The 25763-nt window shown below is 37.4% G+C and overlaps 1 non-coding gene across 1 annotated transcript; it reads right to left on the reverse strand.

Moving 5' to 3' along the window:
- Nucleotides 1-20616: 20616 nt before the first annotated feature.
- Nucleotides 20617-20806, reverse strand: LOC129061979 (U2 spliceosomal RNA). The gene has a single exon (XR_008528230.1). It is a non-coding gene; the product is annotated as a U2 spliceosomal RNA (small nuclear RNA).
- Between the last annotated feature and the right edge of the window lie 4957 nt (nucleotides 20807-25763).

The following is a 25763-nucleotide window of genomic DNA, read 5'->3' on the forward strand; positions in this document are numbered from 1 at the left end:
GATGGACAAGACTAAGTCCAAAACCTCAGTCCTCCGAGGCATCAGACCTCTAACAGGGGTGTCCAACCTTTTGGCATCTCTGGGACACACTGAAAGAAGAAAAGTTGTCTTGGGCACACATTAAATACATTGTGACATGTAATCACAGAAAAATCTCATAATGTTTGAAGTAAATTTACAATTTTGTGTTGGGCCTCATTCATAGCCATCCTGAGCCACATGTGGCTCCTGGGCTGCAGGCTGGACACCCCTGCTAGACCGCAGTATCTTTTTCTAGATTCCGTTAAGCCTCTTAAATAGTCAATGTGGGCATTCCAGAAATGTTGTCATTCTTATGCTTCTACAATCTTTCTAATTTTCCCTTGAAGGGAATTCATGGTGGTTAATAGAACTTCATTAAGCTAAGTTCTTTCTCCACATATCAAGCACAAGCTTGTTATGAAATTAGTATGAGTTTAGCATTGTTTACCAGCTTTAAAAGAGCTTTCCTCTTTTCTTTTGACTAAAATAGGGCTTATAAACTCACCAATTATCTGGAAAAGGTGCATAAGGGAGACTGAATACACCTGTTTTCTGCTCTAAGTCCAGTCATTTCCCTTAATTAGGAAAGATTAAGATCTCTTAAAGATGCTGGTGGAATTTTGGTATTTACATACCAACGCACATGCAAGCATGGAACATATACACACACATCCTTGGAAAGGAGTGCACATTTTATATCAATACACTGATAAAAAATGTTAAAAATTCTGTATAATGCTTTAGGAAGAAAACACAGTTAAGAAAGGATAAAAGTTCTTGCTATCAATCAGGCATCTATAGTTGCAACAACAAATACTAGCTCTAGAAAACTTAAAAAATAAAAAAGTACATATTAGAAGGAGATGGGGTGACTCACAGAACCAAAGGAGAAACTGAAGAGCAAAGAGCTCCAGGGATTTGGTAGCAAAAAGCAGGTATCAGGAACCATTCAGGGTTTTACCAGTTCTCCTCTGTGGGAATGAACAGGATCTATTTTTTTTCTATCTTTCTATCACTCTTTTCAAGAGTTAAATCTTTGGAAAGAACATCCAATTAGTTCATGTATTCACCCCTTAACCAGGTAAGGGAAAGGCACTTTGGCTGACAGTTAAAAAGATGGAAATAGTAGATGAGAAGTAATTCCTAAAAGGAAACAGTGGTTTTGTAATCAGAGGAAGAAAATGATGATGGACTGCTAAAAATGAAATGAAATACCATAATGTCTTATTTAGACTTGCTACACTTTATAAGGAAAAGTTTGCCTTGGGTAAACCCAATCAATTAAGCTGATTTGAGATTATCCCATTTAGAGACTTCTAGTCAAAATGACAGCATAGATACTGCATTTTGCCATGTATAATGTGCTCCCTCATATAATGTGCAACACATTTTTATCCACATTATACACAGGATTTTGATACCCATTACTATACCCATGGTATGTAATCATTATACACATGTGTAATACACATTCTTATTTTTCCCTCAAAAATTTGGGCAAAAAAGTATTTACTATACACAGCAAAATTCAGTAAATGTGGGCACTTGCCTCCTCCCACATCAAAATTACAACTAAACTACAAAACAACCATCATTCAGAACTGCCTGAAATCTAGCTGAATGGAAGTCCAACAACCAGGGAATTCAAAAAGAAGGCATATAGAGACTGGTAGGAGAGACAGAGCTGTGGACCAGGTTGCTCCCACACTCACAGGTGGCCAATAAAAATTGGTAGGATATCTTGACTGCAGCTATCATCTCTATGGAGCAAGGCATCCCAGTCCCAAAGCTGGCCCCCTAGTCCAGGAAGGGAAATCCCCAAAACTCTGGCTATAAAAATCAGCAGGGATTGAGGCTGAAGGAGAGAGACAGTTTCTGGAGTCCCAGGCAGTTACTCTTAAAGAGCCTACATGGAATAAATCAGACTCCGTTCTTCTGAGCTCCAGTGCTGGGACAGAAGCTTAAAAGAAACCAGGGAAATATGGGGAGGAACTGAATTATCCAGCCTCAGAGTAAGAACTGGGCACTGGGGGGCAGCTTTCTCCTAGAGAGAAGTGCTGGCAGAGGCAATGGTTCCTTTGCTGAGCCTCCCCCAAAAAGAGCTGGCAGGTGAGCACGTTATCTGAGTCTTATTCAACCTGGATATCACTGGTTGCCCCACCCAAACGACTCCCTGAGGCTCCTCCCAACTTTCAGGCCCATTTAAGCAGTTTCTAGTGGATTTTCCATACAAATGACCTGTCTTGGTTCATGCTTCAGACTTCCCTAAAATCTCTCAAACAAGGAACATCTGGCCTCAGTGTTCCCCATACTCCTCGTTAAGTGGTCCCAGGCCCAGAAGTAGGAGCTTGGCCTTACCTGGGCACCTCCGAGCCCCGCACAAGTAGAAGCCATCTGCAAATCATTTTTGTAGCTCATGCCGGGTAACTGTGGGCAGAACACAGGCAGTGGCATGACCTTGGTGTGCACCTCCTGGGAGGACTCAAAGCCAGATCACCCACTGAACAGCTTCAGACCACATGGAAGCATCATCACCCAACCACTTCCACAAGCAACACACTGAAGAGGTGGACTCAGCAGGCACCAGTGCCACAGTGAAGTAAGTCCTGCTTTTTGGGGTGGGGCCCTGCACAGATGATCCTCCACGTGGTCAAAGGTTGGTGTTCAGTGATCACAGCCAGTTCTTGCAGCTGGTCTGCCTGGGCGTAAATCCCTTCCACTGATGTGCCAACAATAATCAAGGCTCAACTACAACAGGAGGGTGTACACAGCCCATGCAGTGGGGAGTACCAAGAATGCTCAGCTCAGCTCAGGTGAATGAGGAGACTTTGCCACTGGACCATGCAGGACACCTACTATATTAGGCCACTCTACCAAGCCTGGGAGATGTAGCAACTCTATCTAATACACAGAAAAAAACAGAGGGAGACTGCCAAAATGAGGAGAAAAAAATATTCCCAATGATAGAACAAAACAAAAGACCAGAAAAAGAATTAAACAGAACAGAGATAAGCAATCTACTAGATGCAGAGTTCAAAACACTGGTTATAAGGATGCTGAATGAACTTAGTGAGAACATCAACGGGATAAAAAAAAAGACCAGTCAGAAACAAAGTATAAACTAACTGAAATTAAGAATAATTTATAAGGAATCAACAGTAGAGTAGATGAAACCAAGAATCAAATCAGCAATTTGAAATATAAGAAGCAAAAAACCCCACCTAATCAGAACAGCAAAAAGAAAAAAAAAATTTTAAATGAGGATAGTGTAAGTTGTCTCTGGGAGAACTTCAATTGTACCAATATTTGCTTCATGGGAGTGCCATAAGGAGAAAAGAGAGCGCAAGAAATTGAAAACCAATTTGAAAAAATGTCAGAAAACTGCCTTAATCTGGTAAAGAAAATAGACAAGTCCAGGAAGCACAGAGAGCTCCAAATAAGATGGGTGCAAAGAGGCCTACACCAAAACACATCAAAATTAAAATGTCAAAGGTTAAAGATAAAGAGAGAATCTTAAAAGCAGCAAGAAAAAAGCAGTCAGTTACCTTCAAGAAATTTCTCATAAGACTGTCAGCTGATTTCTCATGATAACTTTGCAGGCCAGAAGGAATTGGCAAGAAATATTTTATGATGAAAAGCAAGAACCTACAACCAAGAGTATTCAACCCAGCAAAGCTATCATTTATAATTGGAGGACAGATAAAGACCTTCCCAAGCAAGAAAAAGCTAAAGGAGTTCATCACCATCAAACCACTATCATATTAAATATTAAAATGTCTTTAAGAAGAAGAAAAAAAGTCAAAAATTTGAACAATAAAATGGCAATAAATACATATCTATTAATGATTGAATCTAAAAAACAAAATTAACAAAGAACAGAAAGAGACTCACAGATGCAAAGAACATCTTGACTGTTGCCAGATGGAAGGGATTTGGGGGTAAGAAGTACAAATTGGTTGTTAAAGAATAGTCATGCAGATGTAAACTACAGCATAGGGAATAGTCAATAATATTCTAATAACTATGTATGGTATCAAACAGCTGTGAGATGTATCAGGATGATAACTAAGTTATGTAATGTCTAGTCACTGGGGTGTACATCTGAAACTAATATAATACTGTATGTCAACTGTAATTGAAAAATAAAAATAATTTTTTAAATAAAGAAAGTAAGAATAGCTCTGACTGGTGTGGCTTCGTTTTTTGGACATCTTCCCGCAAAGTGAAAGGATGCTGATTCAGTTCCTGGTCAGGACAAAACCTGGGTTGCTGGTTGGATTCCCAGTTGTTTCTCACATTCATGTTTCTTTCAGTCTCTTTCTCCCTCCCTTCCCCTCTCTTTAAACCAATCAATCAATAAACAAAAATCTCAATACATAAGTAAAAAATAAAATTTACTATAAGTCACAGACAAAAAGATAACTCATTTAATTATTACAGAAACTTATTCAAGGAAGTCCTCATTACCAAAAGTTAGATGTAACTTTATATTATTCTCTTACTATGTTACTTATACATAGTTACCTGTTTTATTGTTATTAAATCGTCATTTAAAAACATGAGCAGCACAATATAGTTTATTCTAAACTACAGTTTCTTTCATCACATAATTACATTAGAAAACACTAAGCCTTCTGCTACAATGAGATAATACAATTCCTAGGTGTTCAAAGACACATGGCACACAATGCCTTAAAGGAGAATGTTATCTTACAGTAAAATATGCCTACCTCTGAGGGCGTCGTTTTACCACTGCAAATGTGCTTCTGAAATTTTGACAGAGATGCACCTATACGATGCCATTGACTGACAAATCATTACATACAGAACACCCAAAGGGGGAAAAAATGACACAAAGAATTCAAAACAAGACAGTGAGTGCATTTTGAAATGAATTTTGAAAAGCACATTACATGTAAATTAAAACCTTCTTTTTTGCAAATTGCCATAACTGTTTTTCCTTGATTATAATGAGGCATTTGGTAGAATTAAGTATTTGATATCTATAAATCATTTAAAAATGGAATAAAGAGCTGTGGTTATTCTTGTCTGATGGGTTGCCCCTGAATTTACTCAGGGAATGAGGAACAGAGATATGATTCTGTGAGTTTTCCAGCAAATAAGACACAATTTTTCACAAGAGTGGATAAGGACTCTCTGAACTCATAGCTTTAGAACTTAGAGAAGTTAAAATTAGAGAAAGAGCTAGAAATCCTCTAGTACAGACCTTTCATATGACCATTTCTCTTGTTGTTATTCATTTGGTTTAAATGTCATGTTCAGTCAGTAGCAATCCTAGTCACATCAACTCTGATTCACTCTTGTCTTATCCACAGTAGGAAAGGAAATTTTACCAGTGTATGTGGAAAGGGTTTCAAATTGCTCAACCTCACCAGGAGGTCTCTGGATTGAAAGAAGTAGGCAAAAATCATGATGAAATCCCTGACTGGTATGGCTCAGTGGCTTGGGCATTGTCCCGCAAACTGAAAGGTCATGGGTTGGATTCCCGGTCAGGGCACATGCCTGGGTTGCAGGCCAGGTCCCTGGTTGAGGGCGTGCAAGAGGCAGCTGATCAATGTTTCTCTCCCTCTCTTCCCTGCCTTCCCCTCTCTCTAAAATAAATAAAATCTCAAAAAAATAAAATAAATAAAAGAAAACATAAGCTAGTCCTCTCTCTTCTGAGTACATTAAAAATAGTCAAAGAATTTGCAAGTTGGTAGATACCTAAGAGATTACTTGTTTATACATTCCCTGTTTTGTTTTTAAAAATATTTCACAGTGGTTTTAGAAGTCAAGTAGCAAAACCATAATTCCCAGAGAAGAAATCTGTGCCATCTCAAACTTGTGTTCTTTTTTGTATTTCAATGATAAAATACACATTTATTCACAAGCAGGTTTCCCGTGACTTGATAAAGCTATTTTTTTTAAATCTCTTATATGGATTCATATCCTCTTTTCTATACTGTATACCTTGCTTGACTTAATACAGTCTACTTTTAGGATTTTTCAATACCAAAATCTATCCACAAACTTCCCCCCAAAAAGCTACAAATTTTTCATCCTCTATCAAAAACACTGTCTAAGATTCATTTATCTACTCTTTAAAATTAAGTATCTTTTCTTGATTCTGATCAGCATTAGAATCACCTGCTATGCAAGGCATAGGCTTCACTCCAAACCTAATGTATCTGAATCTCTGGAGATAAGACCAGAGAACCCCCATTTTAAAAAGCACCTCCTGATACTTATATCAACTGAAATCTGAACCAGTGCCTAATAAATAGAGATAAAAAACTGATGTGAATTCAACCACCTTTAAACTTACTCTCAGAAAAGTCTCATACTACAAGGAAAAAGAAATCAATGCTATCTTAAAGCTCTAAAGGCCTACAAAGCACTACATTTACACAGACATAGGAATCCAAGACATGGTCAGTAATTAGTCTGTTCGGAGTTAATAGTTCAAAAGATTGTAGTCTGCATGGAGAAAGTGCACAAAAATAATAAGGGACAAGCTAGCAACCATCCAGGTAGTTGGAGGTGGAGGCAGGCCTGTGATATGTTGCCCTCCTCTTCTCCCATGAATATGAACACACCCCAATATGTCTGAAATTGAAGGTATGCTTCTTTTATTCTAAACTTTGAATTCTTAACAAACCATTATAAAATACTGTATGTAGTAACCCACATTAGAGTTAAACCAATTATGTGATCCTTAAACCAATATTCCAGTATGCACATTGGCAAAAAGCATCAGAAGACTGAGTTCTAGACTAAGCTATCAATACTAAATGCATGTGAGGGCCTAATTAATCCTTGGAGTTCTCTTATTTCTCTGTCTACATTCACTCATCTGGTGTTTTCATGGCTTTAATTATAATCAATACTCTGATAACCCCTAAATTATCTAATCTAATTGTCTCACCTAAATTTATATGCAACAGCCTATTTGAAATCACTGCTTAGATAGCTAGCAGACATTTCAAACAAAACATTTCTAAAACTGAACTGTTCATCTCCTTCCATATCTGCTCTTTTTGTAGCCTTTGCCATCTTAGTTAAGTGCAACCTTACCTTTCCAACTACTTTGGCCAAAAACCTTGGAGTCACCTTTAATTTTCTTCTCTTTTTAACCCCAAATCCAATCCTTGGGTAAATCCTCTTGGTTCTTCCTTCAAAATACATTCAGAATCTCACCTCTCTTTGACTATGTCTGCCACTCCCATCTGATCTGAGCCACCATTCTCTCTTGCCTGGATTATTGCAACAGTCCCATAACTGGCAACATATTGGTTTCCCTGGCTCTACCCTGGCCTCACTATAATCCATTTTCAACACAAAAACCCAGAGTAATTCATTTGAAAACTAACCCCAAAGATGTTATTGCACTGCTAAAAATTCTCCAATATCCACTCACCTCACTCACTCAGAGTAAAACTAGTCTTTGCCATAGCCTCCAAGGCCCTACATAGATCTGGTTCTCCATAACTTCTGAGATCTCTTATTCCACTACTCTGCACTTTGTTCATTCTGGCCCAGCCTCTTGTCCTGGCTTCCCAAAGACGTCATCATGTTCCTGTCTATAGGGTCTTTGCACAGGCTTTCCCTAGATACTCTCATTATTTACTCCTTCACCTCAATTACGTTATTGCTCAAAAACATCACCTTGTCAACGAATACCTCCCTGACCACCCTACTTATTATTTACCCAGGGCGCCCAGAACCACTTCTTACATTCCTTTTCTGCTGCTATGGTTTGAATTCTGTGCATCCCCTACCACTCCCCACCGCACCCCAGCTGCCCAAATTCATATATTAAAATCCTAATGTCCAATAAGATGATATGAAAAGGTGAAGCTTTTTGGAGGTGCTTAGATCATGATGGGGAGCCCTTGTGAATGGGGCTAATAGTCATAAAAATAGAGTTCCCTAGCCCCTTCCATGTAAGGACACAATGAGAAGGCACCAACTATGAACCAAAAGGAGGGCCTTCCCCAGAAGGTGACCATGCTGGAACTTTGATCTTGGACTTCCAGCGTCTAGAACTGTGAGAAATACAATTTTGTTATTTTTAAGCTACCCAGTCCATGGTATTTTGTTATAGCAACCCAAACAGACTAAAGACGCCTGCCTTATTTTTCTCTTATGTGTTGTCACCATTTGATATACTCTATAATTTACTCCTTTATTTTTAGTTACTATTTGCCTTCCTTCACTAGAGTATAAACTCTATTGAAGCAATAATTTTTTGTCCTTTTTTCCACTGCTGTATTTTCAGTACCCAAAATAACTCACAGAACAAAGTAAATTTTCAAACAAATGTTTTTTGAGTGAATCAGTTAATGAATAAAGAATCCTAACTGGCTCTGTGGCCCTGATAGAACAGGTCATTTAAGTTCACATCCTCTGTCCTCATTTGTAAAATGTGATTCATGATCCTTACTGAGATCCCTTCCATGTTTTAAAATTAAAGTCACCATCATAGATCCATAGATATGGCAGAAAGCCCAATAAAGCTCTGGGACAGAGTCTCACTATTTGAACACTGCTGTAAAACCAGGCTGGAGTGGCTATAAGAAAGGCACACGGTGGTTCCATGATGAAGACTGAGTTTCAACAGGGCTTAGTGTCAACGTGGATTTGAGGTGGCACTACCTTGTCTCAAAGAGTCACTTTAAAAAAAAAAAAATCTGTTGATTTTGTCCTTATATCTTTTTGCTGCTTTGAGCAACCTAGACCATGTTCACTGCCTCCACTCAGCGTGATTTTTGAAATGCAAGCCACATTGCAGGATTTCAAAGGATAAAATACCTAATTAAAATGAGATTTCTGGTAGGAATAGCTTTCAGAGAATACAGATGTGACTAGAAAACATTTAACCAAAACAGTGTGAGACTAGCAGTCAGAGAAACTTGATCCTAAATCTAGGTCTGCCATTATCTGTATGACATCAATGAAGCCACTTAGCCTTTATGCCTCGATTTCCTCATTTGTCAAAGAGGGTTTTGCCATACCTCACAAGATAATTGTGGAAATTGCAGAAGATAACAGACATAAGTATTTTAAGTTTATAAATGCCCTACACCTACATATGTTAAGGAATTGTTTCATTCTTTCAAAGCACTAATAAAGTATTAAGTTCTGAAAATGACAGAGTTAAATGTGATCTTTGCTCATAAAACTGTGAGATGCAGTCCTATAGGTTCAAAATCTACCTAACAGGATATGACATGCACACTGGGAGATACTCCAGGAACGATGCTGTTGACAGAGTGGAAAAGTCAGGCATATGCAATTACACTGTTGAATCCAATCATCGTCATGAGTTCAAGGTAGATATTTAAAGATCACTATGGGAATTGGGAAGAACCTGACATTCTGGGTGGGTAGTAGAGACAGGATTCTCACGAGGAAGGCAAAATTATCAAAGACGAAGTCACTCCCAACTCAAGAATTGAATGGAAGTTGTACAGCTCATCTATTTAAATGGTGCTAGCTTTTCCTGCATGTAGAAATTGGGTTTGGTTGCCATGAGACCATGACAGATGTCCAGAGTGCCACACTTTGTACCAACACAGCTGTAATTAGGACAGATTGCAATCAGGACACTTTTCCTGGTTCTATAGATACTGACAATATCCATGTTTTCTTTTTTCCAGGCTCTAGCTCAGAAATCAGTGCTAATCAAACAAAGCACACATTCCCTTTGGCACTGAGTTTGACTTGGCAGAGTCTGTATGGGGATCTTGGCAAGCAAGAGGTTCATTTTTCTAAGCTGTGGTCAGTCACTGGAAGCAAACCCTAAGCCTAATACAGTGTTCCAAGAAGGAAAGCAATAAATTTTCAGAGATGGGCAGAAGGGGAGATGTAAGAATACCATAACAAGATCCTCAGGGGAGAGAGCTACATTAGATTAGACTTTACATGCCCTACAACAGCTATACAGTGCCTGAGTAACCCCCTCAACTAACTAACTACTATATGTGAGTTAATGAGAGGATGAGTGCCTCGTTAGGATAGACTAAGTCTGTATGATTATATCATTTGGTTGCAGAATCAAAACAGTCAGCCTTTAGAATCACTGGGGACTGGCTCACCACTGTATGGAATAACAACAGTTACTTCTGAATGCCACCCATGTCACACTGCCACCAGGATCAAGCATCATTTAAAAGAACCAAATGTGTGCTCTCTGTTGTTCACAGTCTGTTTTGACTGAGGTCACACAGATGAATTCACAAAGGAAGTATTATTGCCATTGTCATTGAAGCACAAACCAACTTTTAGAAGACAAATCCAGCTGAAAAACAAAGTGAATTTAAGCCTATGTAAACAAGAGGAGATCCTTCTTTTTTAATTTTAATTTTTTCCAGTTTTATTGAGATACAATTGAAAAATAACATTATATAAATGTAAGTGTACAACATGATGATTTAATATATGATGATGCCTTCCCAGAAAGTTTCTAGCCTTGTAATATGGAAAATAGAGATATTTGCTGAAAAAAATACAAGATACAAGAAACACTGTATATAGGGCAATGATACCTTAGTCCCCTTCAAAGTAGGCACTTTGGGACCTCATAGAGTTCTCCCAATGTCTCTTCCCCTGTTCAAAACACTCAGCAAAATTTTTTGTTGGAATGGCCATCAGCTACCCCACCATATTTTTCTGAATCTCACTGATGGTCTGAAATCTCTTCCCTTTCAGAGGTGATTTTAGTTTGGGGAAAAGCCAGAAGTCTTCGTTGATTGCAGCCCATACACATTCGACATTCTCAGGTGTTCTGCTTGTTGCAGGCCGTCCAGAACGTGGATCACTTCCAACAGATTCTTGACCATCTTTGAAGTGTTTGTGCCACACTTTTATTTACACTGCACTCATTGCATTGTCCCCAAAAGCCTTCTGAGTCATCCAAATAGTTTCCATGGGGGAGTGTTCAAGTTTAACACAAAACTTGATGCAGATTCATTGCTCTGCTCACTCAGTCATTTTAAATGTGACAGCCACACAGTACACATGCTCACTCAAAAGTGTCTACCGCCCCCACTGGCTAAAACAGTGAAGTTATTGTTCACACTTGCGCACTCCAGTCCATTCTCCTTGGCTGCCAGGTTACATTGATGTCACGCAAACTGTTCTCTTTATATTGACAATGGCTGGACTTTTTCCAGACAGACCTCACATGTATATATTATGAAATGATTATTAATATAGTTAAACCTTCTCTCATATAGTTATCATTATGTGTGTTTGCTTGCAGTGAAAACATTAAAGATCTATTCTTTTAGCAAATTTCAAGTATATAATACACAATTGTTAATATATTCCCCATGCCATACGTTGGCTCCCCAGAACCCATGCATCTCATAATTAATGACCTCTGCTACTTTTCTCTGCCAATCTTTCAACTTTTAAAGTTCCCCAAACTTTTATGTTTTATATTCTTTTTTAATTGTTCACACTATCACATATGCCCCTCATTTCTCCCGACTTTGACCTTCTCTACTTGGCCACACCCCATTTTGCCAGCCTTCACCACATTGTTCTTTGTCCATGGGCTATGCATATATACATATATGTTATTTTGCTAGTCTCTTCCAGTCCTTCCACCTCCTTCCCCTCTGTGATATGTCTGTCTGTTCCAGTTATTCATGCTTCTGGTTTTATTTTGTTCATCATTTTATTTTGTTAATTAGATTCTACATATGAGTGACATCATATGGTATTTTTCTTTCTCTGACTCACTTATTTAACTTAGCATAATATTCTCCAGGTCCATCTATGCTGTTGAAAAGGGTAAGACCTTCTTCTTCTTTTTCTTTTTTTTTTTTTTACAGCCATGTAGTATTCTATGTAGTATTCTGTTGTGTAAATGTACTACATCTTTTTTATCTGCTAATCTACTGATGGGCACTTGGGCTGTTTTCAGATGCATATATTCTTTCTGATTGGCATTTCACGATTCTTGATTATAGTCCCTTCTATGACTTTAGCTGCTCTTTAGCACAGGTACATATACAGGAACTTCTCTTATGTAATACAGTCAGTTAATACAATAGCCAGATCCTACAAATATTCTGGTTACTTATAAGGGCATATCATATAAGGTTTCCAACAGATTTTCAATAATAATAATAATACACAGCTATGTTATATATTAACTTTATTACATTACATTCATTGTATTATATTACATTACATGATATTACATTACATCAATTATAATTGTATAACTACATTTCTGCTGAACACAGTGTAATCTTTTCTTGGTGACTCATAAAGTATCCTGGTGTGTTCACAACAAGCAAAAAAAAACTGTACCAAACCACTGGTGAGTAGAACATTATGTTTAATAGATTAATAGTAAGCACAACTACATCTTTGCTCCAAAACTATTTGATGTGCAGATAGTTCTTAGTAACCTTAGTCATATTCAAGCTAAACACAGATCAAGATTATCTCTACTTAGTTTCCCAGATCACACAAGATTAGGTGTGCTTTATCTAGTATGTTTTTAAATATTTGCTTGTGATTATATTAATTTGTGCTCTAAGTTTTTTTTTTACATAATAGTGCCCTTCTTATATTTTCCTTTTAGGCTCTTTCCAGGTTAAAAGATTTTATTTTCCATGGCAATTTCTTCCCTTCATGCTTATTTTAAGGCTATGTACAATGAATCCTCCCCAAAGTTGGCTCACTGGCTGGTGCTTATTGGCTACATCTTACATAGCAAAAATAATCAATATAGTATTAAGCAAATAATCAAAATGTTCTTGGAACAAATATAGATTTACAATTTTCCTGGCTTGTTCCATGGAGATCTGGGATTCTACAGATGTGCTCCCCCTGCCCACTATGATATGAAGGGAAGGCTAAACTCACTTGCTTCTCATACTCCTCACCCTGAGCAATCCTTTCCTCTTCTGTTTTATGTATTGGGTTTCCACATAAGATTGTAAAATGGACTCCATAGCATAAATTTAGTTTGACAATAAGTAATGTCCCCCAACTACTTATTGACTGTTAATATTTCATTTTGGTCGATCTAATTGCTTGTTGACAAAGGTAATGTTGAATTGCAGTGATGCAGACCAGTCCTTTACTTGGTATAGAAATATTTTTAAATACCCAGGGTTAGAAGGTGAATAAAGTGAATGTACTCCCAGTGCTTACTGTCCAAAGTAGCAATATGCACAACACTCTACTTAGCTTGCACCCTACAATTCTAAGATCTAAAGCAAGAAGATCTGTTGTTGTTTTGAAGGTTTGGATGAGAAACTATTGGAGAAGCACATTCAAATGCAGTTTGACTCTTTTTCACATTCGAATAATTACCCAGCATTGTAGCTGGAATCAAGGGATTTTGAACATAGTAACGAATTGCAGCAAACCTTCCAAGAAATACAGAACCATATGTCTCAGGGACTTGGTTGGAGGCTGAAGTTATAGATAAGGATATGGGAAGGGAATGCTAGTACTTCTAAAGTCAACTGGGAAAGGTTACGAATTGAAATTCATTGCTAATGTGGATGAAGCTGGAATGCATTTTTCCCCATGCTGTTCAGTGTGGAATTTGTCATAGTAGTAGGAAATTGCATGCTAAACTTTATAATTTGCTTTCTAATGATTAAAGAATAGAAAGTCCAGATTCTTAGAATTTTCATACTAGAAGTTCAAATTTATGTGTGGCTTATATTTTCTGGACGGCTACAATGAGAAACTCTTGGAAGCTTAGGCAAGACCATAAAAAGGTCAAAATATGAGACCAAATACAATGAGAATTAAAACACAGTTCAGTAGTCCCCATTTATCTGTGGTTTTTCTTTCCACTGTTTCAGTTACTTATGGTCAATGATTGTCTGAATATATTAAACGGAAAATTCTAGAATAGTTCATAACTTTTAAATTACAAGCTGTTTTGAGTAGCTTAATGAAATCATGTGCCATTCAGGGCGTGAATCATCCCTTTGTCCAGTGCCTCCACTGTGTATGTTCCCTGCCATTAGTCACTTAATAGCTGTTTAAGTTATCAGATCAACCGTGTTGGCGTCACAGTGCTTGTGTTCAAATCACCCTCATTTTACTTAATAATGTTTTCTTCACCTCATCTCATTACATAGGCATTTTATCATCTCACATTATCCCAAGAAGACAAAGGGGGAATACAATACAGATATTTGAGAGACAGAGAGGCCACATTCTCATAATTTTTATTATAGTATATTGTTATAATTGTTCTATTTTATTGTTAGTTGTTACTTTCTTATGTGCCTTGTTTATTTATTTTAAATCCTCACCCAAAGATATGTTTATTGATTTTAGAGAGAGAAGAAGAGAGAGAGAGAAAGAGAGAAACATTGGTGTGAGAGTGAAACGTTGATCAGTTGCCTCCCATACATGCCCCGACCGGGTATTGAACCTGCAACCTAGGTATGTGCCCCGACTGGTGGTAGAACTGGCAACCTTTTGATGTATGGGAGGACATTCCAACCAACTGAGCCACCACCGAGGGTTGTGCCTAATTTATAAATTAAACTTTATTATGAGTATGTGTGTATAAGAAAAAAATGTAAGGTTTGTTACTATCCTTGGTTTCAGGCATCCTCTGAGGGTCTTGAAACATAAACCTCATAGATAAGGGGGAGCTACTATGGATGAAAGTAGCCAGCTTAGAAGTTCCATATTCACAAGGCCTTTTTTCCTGAGGAGATCAAAATCTAGGCAAGGAACCAAATGTAAATAAGAAAAGCGGTAACTTAATTATAACCATTTATTATCTGTAGAAAGGATGGGATATGTTAATAGAAGCACAGTAATTCAAACCAAGGTTAGGAGAAGAAGAACCAAAAATAAAGGTTCATAGAAATTTATTCAACAGTATCTAAGAAGAAGAGATATTATACTATATTTAAGTCATTTGAAGTGCACACTCATTGAATAAGGATGGCTCATCAAGCTTTTCTTGTAGACTTTTAGACGACTTTTAGGATCTCAAGAAAGCATAGAGAAAATAGACTTTATAATCATTTAAATTTAAGTAAAAGAGGTTATTTTTAGATATGCTGGCTGGGCCTGATTCAATCAGTTGAAAGGCTTTAAGAGCAGAACTGAGGTTTCCTGGAAGAAAAAAAAGAATTCTGCCTGTGGACTGAAGCTTCAACCTGGGTCTGAGACTTCCAGCTTACCTTTCCTGACAGCTTACCTTACCTGATCATCTCCCACAATCCCATAAGCCAATTCCTTAAATAAGTCTTTTAGTGTAGAGTTCCTATTGGCTCTTTTTCTTTCTGGCTGAACCCTGATATACTCTCACAAAGACTTTTTCAGGCAACTTACAGGGAATATACTTCATCAAAAACAAAAAAAGAGGAAGACTAGGGTCAAGCAAACTGGAAGTTCAATTTAAATGAGAGATGAAGGCAATCCTAGGATGATGATGACTAAAAACTCCAGGTTAGCAGGTATAGACCATGTTGGATAAGAAGTTTAACACCCATAAAAGAAACAGGAACATTCATAAGGTAAAAATTACTCATATATATCAGAGTGGCAGCTTGAGAGGAAGACCAAAGCCAGACAGATTTCAAAACAATATTAACAGGAATTCTTAGTGACCAAGACAAGAACATACAAGTTGCAATTCATTGGTACAACTACAGAAGTTTCTAGTTCGCTGTGAACACAGGAAGCAGGGTCACGAACAAAACTCTTCTAGTGCCCTAGATGTGCTATAATTATACTTTTACCTGAGATTATCATCAACGTTAAGTTCTGTGTTCTGAAGAAGAATCTAATCTCCATTACAAAGGACAAGGTTAAAATAAAACATCTGAGCAATGAATTCTTTTCTATAATTTGATGTATTAGAGAAAATGCAGATTTCTGAATAGGGTTGAAGAAATGATCCAGGGAAGATGCCAGAAAAGAAATGATTTCTAGGAGGTGAAGGAGAATTAAAAATTGTATTGATAGAAAAATGCTTTTAGTAGATGAGAAGAAATAGGACTGCGAAAAGTCCTGTAAAACGCCAATGCTGAGTAACAACTTTGATATCGCTCAGTTACCAGAATCTATAAAATCAAATCACATTATTTAAATATCAACATTGTGTGTTTTGCTTAAAGGGGTCAAAGGCTAAATTTTAAACGACTTTAGGAATGAATTAGGTTGTTAGGAGAAGGAATGACTTCTGAAGTTGTGGGGAATCCAGAAATCATCAAGTAATGTAATTCTGAGCAGTGATTTCTATTATCCTCATGTAGATGTGTGAGGTGTCGTTCAGGTATGTGATAGATCCTGAAATAAATGGACAGGTTATAAATAGTAACTACAAATTTCTAGGGTCAATTGAGTAGTCGCTACAAGGACTTCAACTGGCTTTAAGACTTCCTTCTTCCACATCAACACCTGAGGATTCTAGGAAATGTTGTAGATATAATGCCTTTATTTTCAGTGAGTTTATCTTTAAATTATTATTTAATTTATATGCATTTATATGTGCATATAAGAAAAAAGATCATAGTATCATATTGGGCAGCCTGTGACATGAGACATCCTGGTACTTTAGCAACATATATAACCAAGAAAGGAAGAGAAACTGACAGTGTGAAGAGCAGGACATGAGAATACCCACCAGTTTTCAGAGCTGATTTCTGGGGGAGTAGCCAGGAAGTCAAATACTCAAAAGACGAAGGACATGGCAGCCTCAAGTCTGGGTAACTAAGGGTCCCGATTAGTTGAGCAGAGAACAACAGCAAGGATCCATGTCTGATGCTGATTATCGCTGTCTCACAAGTCCCTGCCAGGAGCCAGAGTCTGTGGGAAAAAGACTTGGTGCTAGTCAAACACAGAGCTGGAGTGAGCCAGGTGAGCTCCAGTTGGGGAGAGTATCTCAAGTCCATCAAGGAAAGCAGAGCAAATTCATGATTGGATTAATATGGTGGGTAATGAGGGGAAAAGAAAAACACCTGCAACAAAACGCCTTATGCTCCAATGCAAGAGGCTTCTACACCCATGCCAATTACAAAGAAAGAAGAATATATTTTGCGCTGTATAATGTGCATTTTTTTGCCCAAATTTGTTAGGGGAAAATAAGGATGTGCATTGTACATGGGTAGTGTTAAAATGTGGGTACATATTAAACACAGCAAAAATACAGTAGTTCTAGGCTGTATCGATAAGCCATGTGAACAAAATTGCTCTGATCTCCTGACCTGATCAGGCTCTGCTAGGAAACTGGGGTCAGCCTGGTCCAGCAGGAGGACACTATTGCCTTCAGCTGGGAGAAATTGGGGACAACAAAAGTAGGGAATGAGATCATCAGGGACAACCAGGACACATCTAAAGCTACATAGACTATGTAACATAGAAAGACACTTGAGTCTTATTTCAAAGCTGTTATATATGCTGAGAATCCAAGGAACCCTTGATAGTGACAAATAAAAGTTTTTAGTGAACAGGGTTATAAGACTTCTATGCTATATACTTCTAAAAATTGCACTCCTGATCAGGCCAATGAAAAGAAACTTCTGCACATTCACTCAGGCAGATAGTCGTTCAGAGTGATAACAGGAATTATGTTTTGATCTCAGTAATAGTTTATGAAGCTGCCTGGAGAGTCATGGAAAGAATGATCAAAGCAAGGACAAAAATAATCTATATTTTCTTTTTTCCCATAGAGCATGAAAAATCTTTTTTACCCACCTTTCATTATCCTTTGAAATAACTTGCAGGGGAATAAAAGCAGATGTCTGGAGAAGTCATCAAGAAAAGCCACAAATCAAAAAGATTTCAAACAGAAATGTTTTTAATGAACTGGCTGAAGGTTTGTATTTTCCTCCCCCTGTTCCATCCCAACTGATCCCAGAGTGTTAGTGGGAGGGTGTTCTATCAATCAGTACTTTTCCAAATCTAAATGTGCTGTCATTCCACTTTCTTTGGGAAGAGAAGACTTAAGAAAGTGAGTGGAAGAATGCTTTAGAGTACTGAAAAAGTTTTCTTCTGCAGTCCAGACCTACTGCTTTTCTTTTAGTCCACAGTACATGCAACCTGGAGCTGGAAAACTTGAAATCAATCCTTGGCCATCCTTCTGTTACATTTGCAAGGAAAAAATATGAAGTCGTGCCTTTTAAGAGCTGTCTTGACTCACAGAACATTCACTCATTGGCTTTTCTTTTTTTTTTTTTTCTCTTTCTTTCTTTCCTGGAGTCATAGCATTTAGCAATGATAAATAAGGTCTTTTGGTAGTTTGGATACTTTACTTTTTCTTTTTAGGAAAATAGGTATGTTTTTTCTATCTAGCTAGGGGTTTTGTATAGACATTATTTCTGGATAAATATATCTCATCCAAAAAAATGAAATAATTTCTAGAACTTTCAATTCTTTTGTTTTTTTAAGAGTTCACTGACTTCTTTTAAAAAAAAAAAAACCAACTTTTTTTTGTTTATGCTATCACAGTTGTCCCACTTTTTCACCTTTTGCCTACCTCTACCCAGCCCGATGTCCACTTCCATAGTCAGTCTCCTCACCGTTGTCCATGTCCATGGGTCCTTCGTATATGTTCCTTGAGTAATCCCTCATGTTCCTCCAATCAGGCCCCACCTCCTCCCATTCCTCTCCTCTCTTACAGTTATCAGTCTGTTCCATGATTCTATGCCTCTGGAACATAGAAACATTCCTTTTTTTTTTCTTTTTTAACTCATTAGCTTATTTAGTTCCTTAGATTCCTCCTATAAATGAGGTCATATGGCATTTGTCTTTCGCCAACTGGTTTATTTCACTTAACATAATAGTCTCCAGTTCCATCCATGCTGTTTCAAAAGGTGGGAATTCCTTCAGTTCTTAATAGGGCTGGCCCTGATTCTAAGTCAGCCAATGGCTCTAGTGTTAGAAGGGGCTTGAAGATATCATCTTGTCCTATCTCATGTGTTCTACCCAATAAAATGTAAATATGCCCAAATCTTAATGTTATGGAGTGAAGTTCAACGTTATGCTAAAGTCTCACTGCAACTCAGAGAGCATGGGAATCCAGGACAATGGCCTCTAGTGGAGGGCCTTGATCTAGCACCACACGATGCTGTTTCTTTTCTGGAACAGTGGCTGATTTAAGCCATATTATTATAAACTAGGTCATAGACATTAACTTAGTAATTGAGTTCTGTGAAATTTCTAAGCTAGATGACAATGATGAAAGAGTATCTTTATAATAACAACTTCATAATTAAAACAAATGATATCATAGAATATTGCAGTCAATAAAACACATTTTTTCTTTTTAAGAATGCAGTAAATGATGTTAAGAAACATTATTGGTAATTATTTAGATTCTTATACCAATACATATAATTATAGAATGCCTATATATTGTAGTAAATATATTCTGGTCTGAGATAAAATTATAGAGTCAAGAATTGTAATCAGAGAAACAAGTAATGAAATTTATATAAAGAAAGATATGGTAGCACATGCTGTTGTAATATGGTAAGACTTTGCTGTGGTTCCTGTGTCATTTGTTGTATGGGTCTACAGGGGGTGAATAAAGAAGAATATTGGAAACCTAGGATTGGACACATCCAAATAAGAATGATGGGATTTACAATACGTTTGCCTTGCTCCAAACAATGTCATTATTCTTCATTAAGCATACTCAGTCAAAACCTGTTTTCGAAGGGAGAATATAACCTCACAACATGTGCCGAGAAGAGGAAAGTGGTACATCCACAGAGAGTCCCAAGAAGTTTGGATGGCATCTCCAGCCAGACTTTGAGAAGTCTTTATAATCAATGAAAAATGGGAATATGAAAAATACAGTTTACTATTATAAAAATTAAAGAGTACATTTCTATGATATAGTTTCAACATTATTTCATAAAACTGGAGATTTGATTATTTTTATATTCATTGTGTGGACAAAGACTTCTATCTGGTAAATTAATACTACCAACTCCATGTTCATGTGACCATGCATATTCTTTTTTGTTTTAAAAGAAAATCTTTTTCTTTGTGTGTGTGTGTGTGTATTTTTTTAATTAATTATTTTTTTTCAAATACATTTGTCTCCACCTTCCCCCCACCACTTTCCCCTGCCCCCTCCCTCTCCCTCCCTCAATCTTTCCCCACTTTGGTTTTGTCCATGAGTCCTTGCTATACGTTCCGTGACTTGCCCCTTCCCTTCCTTTCCCCCCGCCACCCACCCCTCCCTCCTTCCCTCTTGTCTTTGTTGGTTTCTTTTTTCTTTCATGTTGCTGGTCTTATTTTCCTTGCATCTTTGTCTTGTTGGTTAGGTTCCACTTATAGGTGAGATCATATGGTATTTGTCTTTTACCCCCTGGCTAATTTCGCTAGCATAATGCTCTCTAGTTCCATTTTCGTATTTCTTATAAAAATTCAGACTTTCAAAAATTGATTTTAGAAAAAGGAAGGGAGAGAAAGAGTACCATCAATTTGTTGTTCCACTTAGGACAATGCTCTACGCAACTGACCTATACACTTGGCCAGGTCTCTGCTGAGGGTTTTGAGAGGACACCTGTTAAGAAAGGTAACAAATTATGGCAAATGGGTTTTCCTCTTAATATGGCCAATTTTGTCTCCAAAGGCGGATGCATTGTTCCTGGAAGTACTGCAATACTGGGTCAATGCGTGAAGTGGACTGAGCAAGCTCCTATTCCATCTTTCTGCTACAAAAATACATTTAATTATAATGCCCTCAGTTAGAGGACGTATCAGAGTAAACTGATAAGAACAAATACTATACTTGATCTTGGGCAAAAGGCTGAGAAGTGATTTAAAAATGCAGGCATTTAAAAAATAAGATCCATAAATTGATTTTTTTAAACACTATGGTTACGATATTTTAAAACAAATTATTATAGCAGTTGGTTAGAGCATTGTCCACATTGTCCCAATACACCAAGGTTGTAGGTTTGATCTCTGGGTCAGGGCACATGCAAGAATCAACAAATGAATACATAAATAAGTGGAACAACAAACTGATATTTCTCTCTCTCTCTCCCCCTCTCTTCCCCTCCCTTCCTCTTTGTCTCTGAAATCAATTTTAAAAAACTAGTATAAACTCTATACAATTGATACAATTAAGGAATTATTTTTAGTTTTTAAAAGCAATGGTTTTTAAATATTATACTTATAGATGAGAATATTGATGGGCAGCATGACCAGATTTACATATACATATGCATACACAATGGAATTTACATATATGTGCAATATATATGTAAAATATCATTTTATACATTTCTTTGTCCCTAAAAAATTTTAGGGGAGAATAAAAAGACATAAATATATCATATGAATCTGCCTTTAGATTTTATTTTGAATTTCAAGGTTATATCATACAGTAGATAATTTTGTCAGTATAAGCTAGATTATGCTTATGCTTTGTTTAATAAAAGCAAACCCCCAAATCTTAGTAGCTTAACAAAACCAAAATTTGTTTCTTGTTTAATATGTTTGCTGTGAATCAAGGTCCTTCTTCATGTTACCAAACAGTACTTGGGTTCTGCTGCCTGCCGCCGCCCTCTAGGCAAAAAATTCAGAGGCAAAGTTTTAGTGATAAAGGAAAGGAGTCTTTATTCAAAAGCAGTTACTTAAGCCTATCTATTAAAGCTCAACTCTAATATCTGAGTTCAACCATCTTTTTCCCTGTTTTTAGTTATCTTGTTTCTATGGGGTTAGTTTACAAACTAAAAACAATACAATATACAAAAACTACACAATTTCGGAAGAATGGCAGGCTCTGCCTCAAAGCCTGTTCCTTCTAGAATACCCAAAGAAAAAAATCTGCCACCCTCTGCCAGGCCACCCTGATCCTAGGCTGTGCCGGAGTTCCTTCCCATACAAAGTAACGTCTGTTGGGAAATGCAGGCAGCTGCAGCACGATCATCCAGGGATCCTTGAGGAAGAAGGACCTGGGAGCCCCAGTGAGAGCCAGAGACTGAAAGAGAGTCAGCTCAAGAGGCAGAAAAGTCTCTAGGAACCAGAGGGCAAGTCCTCTTTTTATTTCCATTGGCTCTGGAGGCATTCAGCTTCTCAGCCAAACCCATCCTAGACTGCCCACAATTGCATCAGCAACCTCCTTCTACAGCCCCTCCCTACTTATCTCCAGCGATCTGTTATCTTAGTCAGATCTCTCCGTATCATTCAGGCAAATGTCTTTCATAGGGAGACTCAAGAAATGAGGGAGATTTTACCATTTTCTTTTGGTTTTCAGAGCGTATTAATTCTACTTTTATCAAAATCATTTAAGTAAGAACATTCTTTAAATGTGTATAGGATGCTATCAACTTAATTTTTATTTTAAGCTGTACCTATTTACATGATGTTAATGTGGATTTTATTCTTTTCATTATTATTATAATATTTACATTTGCTACATTGTTTTTTAAGTTTACATGATTATCTTTGCAAATATAAGGTCTTACCCCCCCCAAAAAAACCCCAAACTAACTCTGTTTACATTATTGTGCTTTCTTTTCTTCCCCTCCTTTAAAACAGTTCAAATGACCTATATAAAGCATGTAAAACCAGCATTGATTTTGGCTATTTCAGTTTGTGTTCCCCAAATATTTATTTAAAATAAAGTAATTCAGAAAAATCTCTAAACTATGAAAGAATGATAAAATCTGAATTTTATTCTGAGGCATACTTTTGTGTCAAGTATTAAGAGTCTATTATATTCTAGGCATTACGCTAACTACTAAAACAAAGATAACACAAAGAGGTAGAGGACACCTGGAAACTTGTGCTATGGATGTTCGTGTGTGTACCATTTTGACCCTGATGGGATGGTGAGGCCTCTCTCATGGGATGACATGCATGCTGATGGCCAAATGAGGGAGAAAGTAAATCATGTGAAATTGGTGGGAAGGGCATTCCAGCAAGAAGGAATATTGAACACAAAGCATAAAAGCTGCAAGGTACAAACAAATTCATCTTGTTCAAGAGTCTGGAAAAAGGTCATTCTCTGAACAGAGCTATAGATTAGTTCAGAGAAATAGGCAAGGTGTGAATTGCGCAGTCAAAACAGCCATAGTGTGAGATGTAGATTTAAGTGTTCTGAGAGGTAGCCCTTGGGGTATTTTGAGTATGGATGTAGTATGATGTGATTCACATTTTACAAAGACCACTGTGTCTTGTACAGAGAGAACAGTATCCAGAAGGCAGGAGTGGAAGCAAAGATTTGGTAGGAAGCCAAGGCTCTAGTCCAGGTGGGAGCTGATGGAGGCATGGTCCAGCAGTGGAGATGGAAAGAAATAGACAGAATTCCATAAGGAGTTCCAAAGACACAAAATGAACAGGAAAAAATATCTGTACCTCATATCACAGAGGGTTGATCTTCTGCAGATCAATAAGAAGGAGACTGATAACCTGAAAGAAATGCAGTTTGCAGAAAAGGAAATAAAAAAGGCTTTTCCATATGTATGTGGTAAGTTTCTCAACCTCACACCTAATTAAGATGAATGAAAATTAAAATTATGCTGAAATGCTTGTTTAGAAGATTGGCAAAAAAAAAGCAAAGTTTATTAAAATATAGACTAGGGGCAGGGTATGAAGAAATAAACACTCTCATACATTTCTGGTATGAATGCAAATTCTATGTGATGGACAAATTGGAGATGTTTATTGAAATGTACTTGCCCTTAGACCCTGTAATTCTGCTATCATAGTCTACCCTACAGGTAAACCTTTATTCTATATCCTGGTAACAGATGCTATCAGCGTTTTGCCCATAGCCCTCAGATACGCAGCCCACAATCAAGGACTCTCAGATATTGGTGTGTATTTACTTCATCTCTCTCACCCTTCAGATTGTGAAGAGTGCATTTTCTTAAGTTTCTCTATATTAAATTCCCTGTTATGTTACACCCAGGCTACCCACGAGGTACTTGGCTTAATAATGCACCGTTTGTTGACTCCTTTTTCCTGAATCACTTTCCTCTTCCATTATTAGCTTCCCCAGCACCTACAAATAAACTACTTACACTCAATGTTGCTTTCTGTCGGTACCTGACTAAGGGAACCCTCAATCTCTTCGTTCAATATGCTTTCCACCTTTAGCTTCCCAGTTGGTGTGCTAATTGCATTTGCCCCTACCTTTTAGGACTTTTATCATCCCTCTTCGTTAGACACTGAACTTCCATAGCATTCCAGTCACTAGTCATTGTGACAACCAAAAACCCAATCCATGCATTTCCACGTGGCCCTGTCTTTTTTCTGGGAAAATGGCTTCCCCTGTAACCCTCACAAGTAGTGTCAATTTTTTTCTCTCGGGTGCCTCCTGACAAAACTGGGCTTGGTGGGGACTTAAGTGTCCTCCTTACTATTCTTTACTGCTTCTAGGTCATTTTCTTGCCCTCTTTACCCAAAATTTCAGCTTTGAATCTCAAATGTTCCCACCAGAAAACCACTATCCTTCATGGAAGGGGTAACTCTTGAAGACTCCTTATTCTTTAAAGGTTTCACCCCCTTACTAATTGTCATTTTAGCACTACTCCTATCTTAATTCTTGGTGATTATAATATTTACCATGGCTTCTTAGTTTCTTGACTTTCTCTCTTTTCTTTTCCAGTGACCTTATCTGTCTTTTAAAAGAGAACCTCTACAACTTTCCACCACAATATCTCTTTCTCAGTATCTGTGCCACATGCTGCCTTCCTTTCTGTTACTATGAATAAACTGCCCCATCCCTATTTAGACCAACATGCTTTCTAATATCCTAATCCTATACTTTCTTACCTAATCAAGGACATCCCTCCAACAAATCACATCTCTCTACCTATATCACCAATTTTCCCCTTTCTCCTGGATCATTGCTTTCAGCATTCAAGTATGCTGCAATTTCACACTATGAACTGATAATACACTCACCTGGTTTTTGTACTATTTTGCTGGCCACTTTGTCATAGCCTTTCTTGCTGGTTCTGCCTTACTGCATGACTTCTAATTAGAGGAGAGCACCAGGGCTCAGTTCATGGCCTTTGCTCCATCCATGCTGCCGATGTTGGTGATTTCATCCAATGTCATGGCTTTAAATGCCACATATAGAGAGTCCAGCACAAATAATACCCCTTTTTATTACAAAACCATAAGCACGTAATTCTGTAACATAACAATGCCACACTCAAGCACACCATGACATTTTAGGGGAAATGTTAAAATTAAAACTATAAATTATTACACCCATATTATTACCGTACCAACCACACTCAAGCAAGCCTTACTTCTGCCAGACCCTGTATAATGGCAACTGCAGAATTAATTTCTTCAGCCTGGCCCTCTCCTCTGAATTCTAGATTCATACATTGAACATCCTACTTGATAACTCTATTTGGATGCCTGATAAATGGTTTAACTGGTAATGTTCAAAGTCAAACTTTTTATCTCCTCCTACCAAATGGCCTTCTTCTGCTCAGGAAATGGCATAACTATTCTTCAGGTTGCTCAAACCATACTCCTGGTATAATTATTTCATTTTTCTCTTTCTCTCATGCTCCACATTTGCTACCACTTATACCTCCCTTGCCAGCATCCTAGTCCAAAATATTGCTTTTAAAAATTGTAGTAGCCTATTAATTGAGTTCCCTATTTTCATTTTCCCCACCTCCCCATCCCACAATTTAATTTCAACACAGAAATGAAAGGGATCTTTAAGGGCTTAGCTAGATCATGTTAATATTTTGATTAAAATCCCAAATTTCATTTGAGGTTAAGGTGAAAGTCCTTAC

The sequence above is a fragment of the Pteronotus mesoamericanus genome, unplaced genomic scaffold (genome assembly GCF_021234165.1).
Source record: "Pteronotus mesoamericanus isolate MK-2021 breed Mesoamerican mustached bat unplaced genomic scaffold, CSHL_Meso_final scaffold_651, whole genome shotgun sequence".
In the NCBI taxonomy this organism is placed as follows: domain Eukaryota; kingdom Metazoa; phylum Chordata; class Mammalia; order Chiroptera; family Mormoopidae; genus Pteronotus; species Pteronotus mesoamericanus.